This window comes from Dermacentor silvarum, chromosome 5 (genome assembly GCF_013339745.2).
Source record: "Dermacentor silvarum isolate Dsil-2018 chromosome 5, BIME_Dsil_1.4, whole genome shotgun sequence".
Classification (NCBI taxonomy): domain Eukaryota; kingdom Metazoa; phylum Arthropoda; class Arachnida; order Ixodida; family Ixodidae; genus Dermacentor; species Dermacentor silvarum.
In genome coordinates this window covers 91,801,433-91,812,218 of record NC_051158.1, presented here as the reverse complement: position 1 = coordinate 91,812,218, position 10,786 = coordinate 91,801,433, and the positions used below count along the sequence as shown (strand labels likewise).

Below are 10,786 nucleotides of genomic sequence, written 5' to 3'. Positions count from 1 at the left end.
CTTTGCCCTCTGAGCTTATTGGCTGTGTAGCTTCCAGCATGCTAGCGGCGACGAAAAGGGAGAGAAAGTCGGGTATTAACTCCACTTATGGTTGAAGGAGTACAAAAAATTTTGCACCGCGAGATTTGTGGGCCAACATACTTTAAACGTGAGGCCATTATATGGTTAGTTAGAAAACTGGTTCCGCGCCCCTTTAATATATGCTTTTTGTATACTGGTTGTTCTCAAGTATGTTAATAAACAGAAGGCATTCCTTTTGTCTTGCTTGCCATCCTATTACACTTACATTGCGAGATCTGTCCGGAGGGTGCCTTATGGCCTAAATGTTTGTTCATGCACATCAGGTTTGCTCTGTTGTAATCATTAACTTGTTTTTTTTGTTTCAGAATTTCAGTCTCAGGTACTCCGGCTGCTAAACATTGTGAGGCTGACTGCACAGGAAATTTTGAGCAATCTGGATGCCTGTATGGCTCAAGGCAAGGTGACCTCTGCACCCGCTCTACTAGTGCAGCAGCCGTTTGAGACGGTGGATGCGCTGCTGAACTTTGAAGCATCACTTGGTCCAGAGGATGTTAATGTCTTGGTGAGCTGAAATATCTTCTAGCCGCAATGCCACTCACGTGTACGCAGTCTCCTTTAAGAAAATATGCCACCGGTCGACTAAGATCACTTCGTGCAAAATTCCTTGAATGATTATTTGTGGGCTTTTCAGTTATTTGGTTTCATGTTCACATTCTTTGATGGCATGATTTTCTTCGAGGGAACGTAATGTGCAAACATGCGCATTATCTGCCTTGTTAGAAATGGCACTGGGGCACGTGTTGCCTATTTTATTATTTTATGTACACCTGTACATCTACTTTCTCTGCAGAGTGTACATTGAAAGTGCAGAACTCTTACGTGTGTGAAAATGATTTAGTGTTAGAATATTGAACCTGGTTGGCTTCCTTCTGTTTTTTCAGATCAACGAACTTGTGCAACTTGGGGGCAGAAACCCAAATGCGGCAGTTAAGCGTATGCTTGCTTACCTCTTTGCCGATAAGCTGGCTGCTGAATACTCGTGGCATGGGAAGAAAGGAAAAAGGAAGTTCTCTGATCTTCGACTGTGTCAGCATTTGTTTAGTAGGTGTCATCTTTTATGTCGTTAAATGCTCATTAATTCTTGTGTTATGGGTGCTTTAAACAGTGCTTCACTGCTACCTTAGAATTCCGAGCAAGCCCCCCGCCCTTTATGGTGAAGGATAATCCAAGAAAAGGTGAGGGGGGGGGGTCTTGCTCGGTAGCGGACGGTAATTCAACGGCTGTCGACCCCGGATCCGGCGGTTAACGAGCTCGGCCTATACAGTGACCCAGTGGTCGCAAGCTTGCCTGGCTTGCGCGTTTGTTTCCGTCGGCGTTGATAATACCCATGTCAATTTAAAGCACGACATAATTGTGTACGCGTTGTGCTGACCAACATAGGCGCTTTATTACAAGCTGCATGCGGTCCTGTCGCAAGCGCTATCGTTCTCCGATTTGAGGGCCCAATGAGCTAGGCCTGCCCAGCCAGCTCCTAGCTATCGGCGGCTGTCAACGGAGCCGAGACTGCGAATGTGGCCTTGCTGAAAAATGTCTCTGCTTCCCGCATAGTCGTGTTTTTATTGACATCGTTTCTTTAAAATGAGAGAGCTGTGCGAACATGTTTGTTTCCACTTTCTTTGCAAAGTTACGCAGGGTAGGGGCAGCTTGCTTGGAATTTTACAGTAGTAAAAAGCTGGACCACTGACAACTGAAAAAAAATTACTCCTGTCAAATCAGATAAGGCAACATAATGCATGCGATCTTATGTCGCACAACGATACCGACAAAGAGAGGCCATCACCGGTGCTTGTTCTGCATGTCTGGTCTCAAGATAGTGTGCCTATGTGTGCGTGTTGGCACTTTTACATCAGCACAGCACTTCTGAAACCGGTACCAGAGGTGAAAGCTTCCTTTCGGTTGCTTCTAACTGCACTTTAGATGGACACTGTTTTAGTTATTGATGTAAATTTGTTGCTTCGTTCCAGCTGCTGTCAGGAAGCGCTTCCCACAAAGTACACGAGATGATGTCGAGTCAACCACTAAATCATGGCTTCGTCATGCTCCTGAGAGGACTAATGGAAGAGATGGGGCCAGAGATACGTGAAGGTGAGGACAGAATGGCGAAGTGTTCTAATGCTAGTTAAATTGCGTTATGGTTTTTCCTACATTGAAAGTATAAACCTTGTCTGCGTCAATATGGCTCGCATGTTTAGTTCTTCCAAATTTTCAACATCTGCAAAAATGTATCGGCTTGCATGCCGCACTAAATATCAAGCATTGCTACTTTATAGTTTTAAAAGGCTTAGTTGCACATTTTCGATATGGTTGCACTGAAGTCATGGTGTTCGTTTAGGTAAAGGCAAATCATCATCAGCCTATATTTATGCCCACTGCAGGACGAACGCCTCTCCCGGCGATCTCCAGTTACCCCTGGCCTGCGCTACCTGATTCCAACTTGTGCCTGTAAATTTCCTAACTTCATCCCCCCCACCTAGTTTTCTGCCGTCCGCGAGTGCACTTCCATTTACTTGGTAAATGGAAACGCACTCGTACATTTGCTCGGGTTACATTGTTTTGAAGTACATGAATAGTAATGTTCATGCATTTTGTAGAGCATCTCGTTTTCTGTTGTGTGCAAAGAACATTGCCTCATAAATTCGCATCTGTATGAGCCATTGCAGTGGGTGGCTCGAAAAATACCCAAATACAAAGCAGCAGTGATAGCAGCAATTCTTCAGCTATACAATGTTATTCAATGTAGCAGACGTCATACATTGTAGGATAATCCTCAATAAGCTTGTTATTAATGACATTTAAATATAAAAATATGCTGTTTTGCGTGCCAAAATCGCGATCTGATTATGACGTACGTCGTAGTGGGGAACTCGAATAATTTGGACCCCCCCCCCTGTTGCTCTTTCACGTGCACTTAAATCTAAAGTACGTGGGTGCTGTCGCATTTTACCCCCATCGAAATGCTGCCGCCATGGACGGTATTTGATCTCGCGACCTCGTGCTTAGCAGCCTAACACCACAGCCACTAAGCAACCACGGTGGGTCATCTTAAAGAGCTTTGTTAGTGTGGTGATGTCATGTCAGCGTGATAACTTGAAAGAAAAATGGCAGCAAGTGGTTTGCATTGTTGACAGTGTAAGGTGTTCTGGAGTATTTGAGCAAGGGTAGGAATAAAAACCGTCGCATGAGGAGGTCGACAAGACATAAGCATGAAAAGGAGTTGCGTTTTGAAAACCTCTTCAACCCTAAGCATTACGGCTTCTCAACACATGGCTACTGGATGCCTAATGCGTGCTTTTCCTTCACTTTTTGGTACTATGCCTGCCTTGCTCAGCCACTCCAAAACACATTGCAGGGATGATAGCTTAACCCACTTGCGGCTGATTAGTGTTTTATTTCAGGTTTCTGACAGTGCCTGCATGACATGTGATCACACTGACCATATAAAAGTTATACGCAGAATCGAAAGGCTGCCACAAGAACTGGCTCCTCTCACAAAATGCTGGCCCTTCTGAGCCACCACAAACACACCGCTGCAATTTTTTATTGTTTCGTTCTTGCTTTACTTTTCCACCAAAAATTTGCTGTCGAATACACTGGCACAGAGCACAGCTTAGTATTTTTCTGGAGCACATGAGGAACATTTTGCAGAAAAACTTATAAAGCGCTAGTGAATTGCATGTCACATTATAGGAGATATGTAAAAAGGCAGGAGCCTCTGGTTACTAGTAGACATGCAACGAAAACTGGCTAGTTTTGATGCTGTAATTACGCCACTCGCACATGAATTTAAGAGCTTAGTAAAGCTTTAGTACTAGTTTACAATCTACGGTTGTTTACACATAAATCCACAAAGGTGGAGTGGTTCTTTCAGTAATACGCATGATGTCATCTACCCATATATAGCAACTCACAACAAAGGTTTTGTTTATTCAAATCAAAGCTCCAATGTCGAAGACTGATTTGATCCTGTTGCACTTAGGTAACAAAACACACCACCACCCCAAAAAGCAGTAGTCCTGGGTTCAATCCCTGCACCTGGATAACTTTTCTGCCACCGAATTGTTGCATTTAGGTGAATGGCATAATTTGTGCAATTTGCTGTGTGCTCCCACAAATACAGACGAACCTGGATATATCAAATCTGAATGGGATCGAAAAAAAGTTAGATATGTAGGTAATTCAATATATAAAATAAAAAATTCTATATAAAAAGTTTCAAGGGTGTTTTACTACTGTTCGTTATACACAATATTTCGTTAATGTGGGTTCGATATATCCGGGTTCGACTGTACCGTTGTTAAAAATGCTGCATATTTACTGTGCTGTCTGTGAGGTTTCGACACCCTTCACTATACCATTACCCCTCATACTGCCCTTTTTCTCTTTCTCTTCCCTCTGAGCAGAGTAGCAGACTAGAGAACTTTATCTGAAGCTGACCAAATTGTGTATCCTCTAACAAATTGTCTCTCTCTCTCTCCATTAGGGTTGTTGGATTGCAGAAGTACGACCGTCACAGGAAGTCGTGTTGTGTGCTGAAGACTTGCATGCTGAAGTTGCATGCCAGACCCATGAACACCCACATACAAGTGCCTTCAAGTTCCACAAGTTCAAGCACCTGATAATTTATTGTATTCAAATGCTATGAGTAGCATTCTAGTCTCCCAAAGTCTGTTCTAATTTTTTAAACATACAGAGCTGTACTTCCTTTATGTGTAGCTTTGTTCTGCTTACAAGACTTATTTTAAGATTGTATTTTTATCTCTTCAGTTGCATTTGGGGGCCATGACGAATGTTCTAAAGCTACATGTTTCTTCAATATGCCACCAATTCTGTTCAAGTATTAGATGTATTCAAATGCTATAAGTGCATTCTTATCCCACAGTGTCTTTTAAGTACTGTAAGGTTTTCCAGTACCTTTAGTTCCTTTTAGAGCCATCATTTCTTTGTAGTTGCACCAGTGCCATTCAACTACCAGTGAATTCATGTTTTTTCTCATTTTTTGTCTGCTTGTAAGTTTTCTTTTTGTGCGAGTTACATTATAGTTAGATGGTTTGTTTAAATTTTTGTCAAGCACACAGAACTATACGTCCTATGCGTGTGATAACACATAGAAATGTGCATCCTATACATGTAGTTTTGTTGTGCCTACAATACTGTCATTTTGGTCACATATTCATAAGCCACATATTGTATTTTTGTCCCTTCAATTGCATTTGAGGGCGTATGATGTTTGTTCTGAAACCATGTGTTTCTTCAAGATGCCATCAAATTTTATTCAAGCACTGGAGGTTCTTATCTAAATACCATTAGGTGCATTTTTGCCCCATGGAGTGTTTTTCTAGGTACTGTAAGGTGTTCGAGTTTATTGTAGACCCTTTGGTTAAGTGAGGTGCTTTGAAGCTTTATAATTTGTGTTTACTACTGCACTATTTATTCAAGTGCCCCTGAGTTTTATAGCACCTGCAGGTGTTGTACGGTGCTTTAGGTTCTGCAGAAAGTATTGCTCTTAAGGTCTGTATTTTACTTGCATATATATAGAGCTGCAGAGTGTGTTCTAGTTGTATAAGTTTTATTTTGGAGCCACGATTTTGTTTCTAGTGCAGAAGTTGCTTTGAAATGTGAATTGTTTTCACGTATGACTTTTTGTGTTTAAGGACTACTGACATTTTCTCATTTTCATTTTTTTGTATGCAATGGTCCTATTACTTTAAGCTCTACAAAATATGTTGACGAGCCGCACAGTGCCTTACATAATTCAGTATAATGCATTTCCCACAGCCAGTCTCGGTTTTGGTAATCGGGAAGTGCTCACACAGAAGCAGCACATGATGAGGGTTTGACACTTGCTCCGGCTTGCTCGGTCATCTGCTTGGTATTACATAAGGCCTCACAGCTGGTAGGCAGCATAAACAGCGACAGCAAACGGTAGTACGTGTCAAAACAATGTGCTGCTCCTTTGTGACCATCTCCCGATGACCAGAACAGAGACTGACTGTGGAAAATGCATTATACCAAATTAAATTTAGGGCTCTAAGGTTTGCCAGCATTTTTTAGGGAGTTTAGAGTTGTAGGAACTTCGTTGAAAACAAAAAAATCAATAGTAAAATCTAAGTCACATTCCATTAACAGATGTGTTCTTACTCTAAGCCCATTACTACTACTTCAAAAAGCTGAGAACTGCATCGAGTCTCCGTAAGTAGCGTGCCGTTATGGTCCTAGTCATGACCTGTGTTCTAGTTCTGCAAGTTGCGTTCAAGCACCCCAGGTCATCATGTTTAAATACTACTACGGCTAGTCACATCATGGTCCCAAGTGTTCTATTCTAGGGCCTACACTTTGTGTTGACTAGTGCTTTTTCAAAAAGGTTAAGCTGAGTTACATTATTTCATGTACCAAGCGGGTGTTAGAATGCCAGCGACCATTCTTTTCTCATGCGTGTTATACTACTGCAAGTTTGCTGTGATACTCCAAACTATATTTTACATTATGGCATTGTTTAAAGAGCAGCAGTCTAGTCACATTATTTCATGTGCCAAGCGGGTGTTAGGATGCCAGCGACCATTCTTGTCCCACGTGTGTTGTACTACTGCGAGTTTGCTGCAGTATTTCGAATATCTGTTTTACATTATGGTTTTGCTTAAAGAACACAGTCTAGTTACATTATTTCATGTACCATGCGGGTGTTATACTACTGTAAGTTTGCTGCTATATTTCGAATATCTATGTTTTGTACTTTTATTTTCGCATTTTCGAAATAAATGTTTTAAAAACTCCACGTAGCTCTTGGAATCGTGTTTTCATGGTAGGCTTGCATGGTTTCTTATGGGTTAAAAAGCAAATAAAGCGTGAAGCGAAAATTTAGGTCCGTGAGTATTCTGCGAGAAATATCCGAATATCCGTCTTCGGATATCCCAGGGACCGGTCTATGAATGTTAAAAGGTCTGGCTACGGATGGTCCACTGGATGTCCATCGGATGTATTGTGGAGGTAAATGGATGTCCACGGGACGTCCGGATGTCCAGAAAGAAATGTCCCTTGGATGTTCCATGGACGAAAATGTGCCGTCTGGGTTGGTCAAAATCTCCTGGCATGTTGAAGTTTGTCTGTGGATTTTGCTCTGTCGGTTGATCCTGCAGTGGTAGTTCTCGTCTTCGCCCTTGGTCAAAATCTCCTGGCATGTGAAGTTTGTCTGTGGATTTTGCTCTGTCGGTTGATCCTGCAGTGGTAGTTCTCGTCTTCGCCCTTGGTCAAAATCTCCTGGCATGTTGAAGTTTGTCTGTGGATTTTGCTCTGTCGGTTGATCCTGCAGTGGTAGTTCTCGTCTTCGCCCTTGGTCAAAATCTCCTGGCATGTTGAAGTTTGTCTGTGGATTTTGCTCTGTCGGTTGATCCTGCAGTGGTAGTTCTCGTCTTCGCCCTTGGTCAAAATCTCCTGGCATGTTGAAGTTTGTCTGTGGATTTTGCTCTGTCGGTTGATCCTGCAGTGGTAGTTCTCGTCTTCGCCCTTGGTCAAAATCTCCTGGCATGTTGAAGTTTGTGGATTTTGCTCTGTCGGTTGATCCTGCAGTGGTAGTTCTCGTCTTCGCCCTTGGTCAAAATCTCCTGGCATGTTGAAGTTTGTCTGTGGATTTTGCTCTGTCGGTTGATCCTGCAGTGGTAGTTCTCGTCTTCGCCCTTGGTCAAAATCTCCTGGCATGTTGAAGTTTGTCTGTGGATTTTGCTCTGTCGGTTGATCCTGCAGTGGTAGTTCTCGTCTTCGCCCTTGGTCAAAATCTCCTGGCATGTTGAAGTTTGTCTGTGGATTTTGCTCTGTCGGTTGATCCTGCAGTGGTAGTTCTCGTCTTCGCCCTTGGTCAAAATCTCCTGGCATGTTGAAGTTTGTCTGTGGATTTTGCTCTGTCGGTTGATCCTGCAGTGGTAGTTCTCGTCTTCGCCCTTGGTCAAAATCTCCTGGCATGTTGAAGTTTGTCTGTGGATTTTGCTCTGTCGGTTGATCCTGCAGTGGTAGTTCTCGTCTTCGCCCTTGGTCAAAATCTCCTGGCATGTTGAAGTTTGTCTGTGGATTTTGCTCTGTCGGTTGATCCTGCAGTGGTAGTTCTCGTCTTCGCCCTTGGTCAAAATCTCCTGGCATGTTGAAGTTGTCTGTGGATTTTGCTCTGTCGGTTGATCCTGCAGTGGTAGTTCTCGTCTTCGCCCTTGGTCAAAATCTCCTGGCATGTTGAAGTTTGTCTGTGGATTTTGCTCTGTCGGTTGATCCTGCAGTGGTAGTTCTCGTCTTCGCCCTTGGTCAAAATCTCCTGGCATGTTGAAGTTTGTCTGTGGATTTTGCTCTGTCGGTTGATCCTGCAGTGGTAGTTCTCGTCTTCGCCCTTGGTCAAAATCTCCTGGCATGTTGAAGTTTGTCTGTGGATTTTGCTCTGTCGGTTGATCCTGCAGTGGTAGTTCTCGTCTTCGCCCTTGGTCAAAATCTCCTGGCATGTTGAAGTTTGTCTGTGGATTTTGCTCTGTCGGTTGATCCTGCAGTGGTAGTTCTCGTCTTCGCCCTTGGTCAAAATCTCCTGGCATGTTGAAGTTTGTCTGTGGATTTTGCTCTGTCGGTTGATCCTGCAGTGGTAGTTCTCGTCTTCGCCCTTGGTCAAAATCTCCTGGCATGTTGAAGTTTGTCTGTGGATTTTGCTCTGTCGGTTGATCCTGCAGTGGTAGTTCTCGTCTTCGCCCTTGGTCAAAATCTCCTGGCATGTTGAAGTTTGTCTGTGGATTTTGCTCTGTCGGTTGATCCTGCAGTGGTAGTTCTCGTCTTCGCCCTTGGTCAAAATCTCCTGGCATGTTGAAGTTTGTCTGTGGATTTTGCTCTGTCGGTTGATCCTGCAGTGGTAGTTCTCGTCTTCGCCCTTGGTCAAAATCTCCTGGCATGTTGAAGTTTGTCTGTGGATTTTGCTCTGTCGGTTGATCCTGCAGTGGTAGTTCTCGTCTTCGCCTTGGTCAAAATCTCCTGGCATGTTGAAGTTTGTCTGTGGATTTTGCTCTGTCGGTTGATCCTGCAGTGGTAGTTCTCGTCTTCGCCCTTGGTCAAAATCTCCTGGCATGTTGAAGTTTGTCTGTGGATTTTGCTCTGTCGGTTGATCCTGCAGTGGTAGTTCTCGTCTTCGCCCTTGGTCAAAATCTCCTGGCATGTTGAAGTTTGTCTGTGGATTTTGCTCTGTCGGTTGATCCTGCAGTGGTAGTTCTCGTCTTCGCCCTTGGTCAAAATCTCCTGGCATGTTGAAGTTTGTCTGTGGATTTTGCTCTGTCGGTTGATCCTGCAGTGGTAGTTCTCGTCTTCGCCCTTGGTCAAAATCTCCTGGCATGTTGAAGTTTGTCTGTGGATTTTGCTCTGTCGGTTGATCCTGCAGTGGTAGTTCTCGTCTTCGCCCTTGGTCAAAATCTCCTGGCATGTTGAAGTTTGTCTGTGGATTTTGCTCTGTCGGTTGATCCTGCAGTGGTAGTTCTCGTCTTCGCCCTTGGTCAAAATCTCCTGGCATGTTGAAGTTTGTCTGTGGATTTTGCTCTGTCGGTTGATCCTGCAGTGGTAGTTCTCGTCTTCGCCTTGGTCAAAATCTCCTGGCATGTTGAAGTTTGTCTGTGGATTTTGCTCTGTCGGTTGATCCTGCAGTGGTAGTTCTCGTCTTCGCCCTTGGTCAAAATCTCCTGGCATGTTGAAGTTTGTCTGTGGATTTTGCTCTGTCGGTTGATCCTGCAGTGGTAGTTCTCGTCTTCGCCCTTGGTCAAAATCTCCTGGCATGTTGAAGTTTGTCTGTGGATTTTGCTCTGTCGGTTGATCCTGCAGTGGTAGTTCTCGTCTTCGCCCTTGGTCAAAATCTCCTGGCATGTTGAAGTTTGTCTGTGGATTTTGCTCTGTCGGTTGATCCTGCAGTGGTAGTTCTCGTCTTCGCCTTGGTCAAAATCTCCTGGCATGTTAAAGTTTGTCTGTGGATTTTGCTCTGTCGGTTGATCCTGCAGTGGTAGTTCTCGTCTTCGCCCTTGGTCAAAATCTCCTGGCATGTTGAAGTTTGTCTGTAGGATTTTGCTCTGTCGGTTGATCCTGCAGTGGTAGTTCTCGTCTTCGCCCTTGGTCAAAATCTCCTGGCATGTTGAAGTTTGTCTGTGGATTTTGCTCTGTCGGTTGATCCTGCAGTGGTAGTTCTCGTCTTCGCCCTTGGTCAAAATCTCCTGGCATGTTGAAGTTTGTCTGTGGATTTTGCTCTGTCGGTTGATCCTGCAGTGGTAGTTCTCGTCTTCGCCCTTGGTCAAAATCTCCTGGCATGTTGAAGTTTGTCTGTGGATTTTGCTCTGTCGGTTGATCCTGCAGTGGTAGTTCTCGTCTTCGCCCTTGGTCAAAATCTCCTGGCATGTTGAAGTTTGTCTGTGGATTTTGCTCTGTCGGTTGATCCTGCAGTGGTAGTTCTCGTCTTCGCCTTGGTCAAAATCTCCTGGCATGTTGAAGTTTGTCTGTGGATTTTGCTCTGTCGGTTGATCCTGCAGTGGTAGTTCTCGTCTTCGCCCTTGGTCAAAATCTCCTGGCATGTTGAAGTTTGTCTGTGGATTTTGCTCTGTCGGTTGATCCTGCAGTGGTAGTTCTCGTCTTCGCCCTTGGTCAAAATCTCCTGGCATGTTGAAGTTTGTCTGTGGATTTTGCTCTGTCGGTTGATCCTGCAGTGGTAGTTCTCGTC

The 10,786-nt window shown here is 44.0% G+C and overlaps 1 long non-coding RNA gene across 2 annotated transcripts; it reads left to right on the top strand.

Moving 5' to 3' along the window:
- The first annotated feature begins 241 nt into the window (after positions 1-241).
- LOC119453585 (uncharacterized) lies at positions 242-4,871 on the top strand. Of its 2 annotated transcripts, XR_005192344.2 has the most exons (4): positions 242-583; positions 963-1,122; positions 2,046-2,166; positions 4,562-4,871. It is a non-coding gene; the product is annotated as an uncharacterized LOC119453585 (long non-coding RNA). The 2 variants fall into 2 exon arrangements; XR_007466883.1 differs by having other exon boundaries at positions 242-1,122.
- The last annotated feature ends 5,915 nt before the right edge of the window (positions 4,872-10,786 follow it).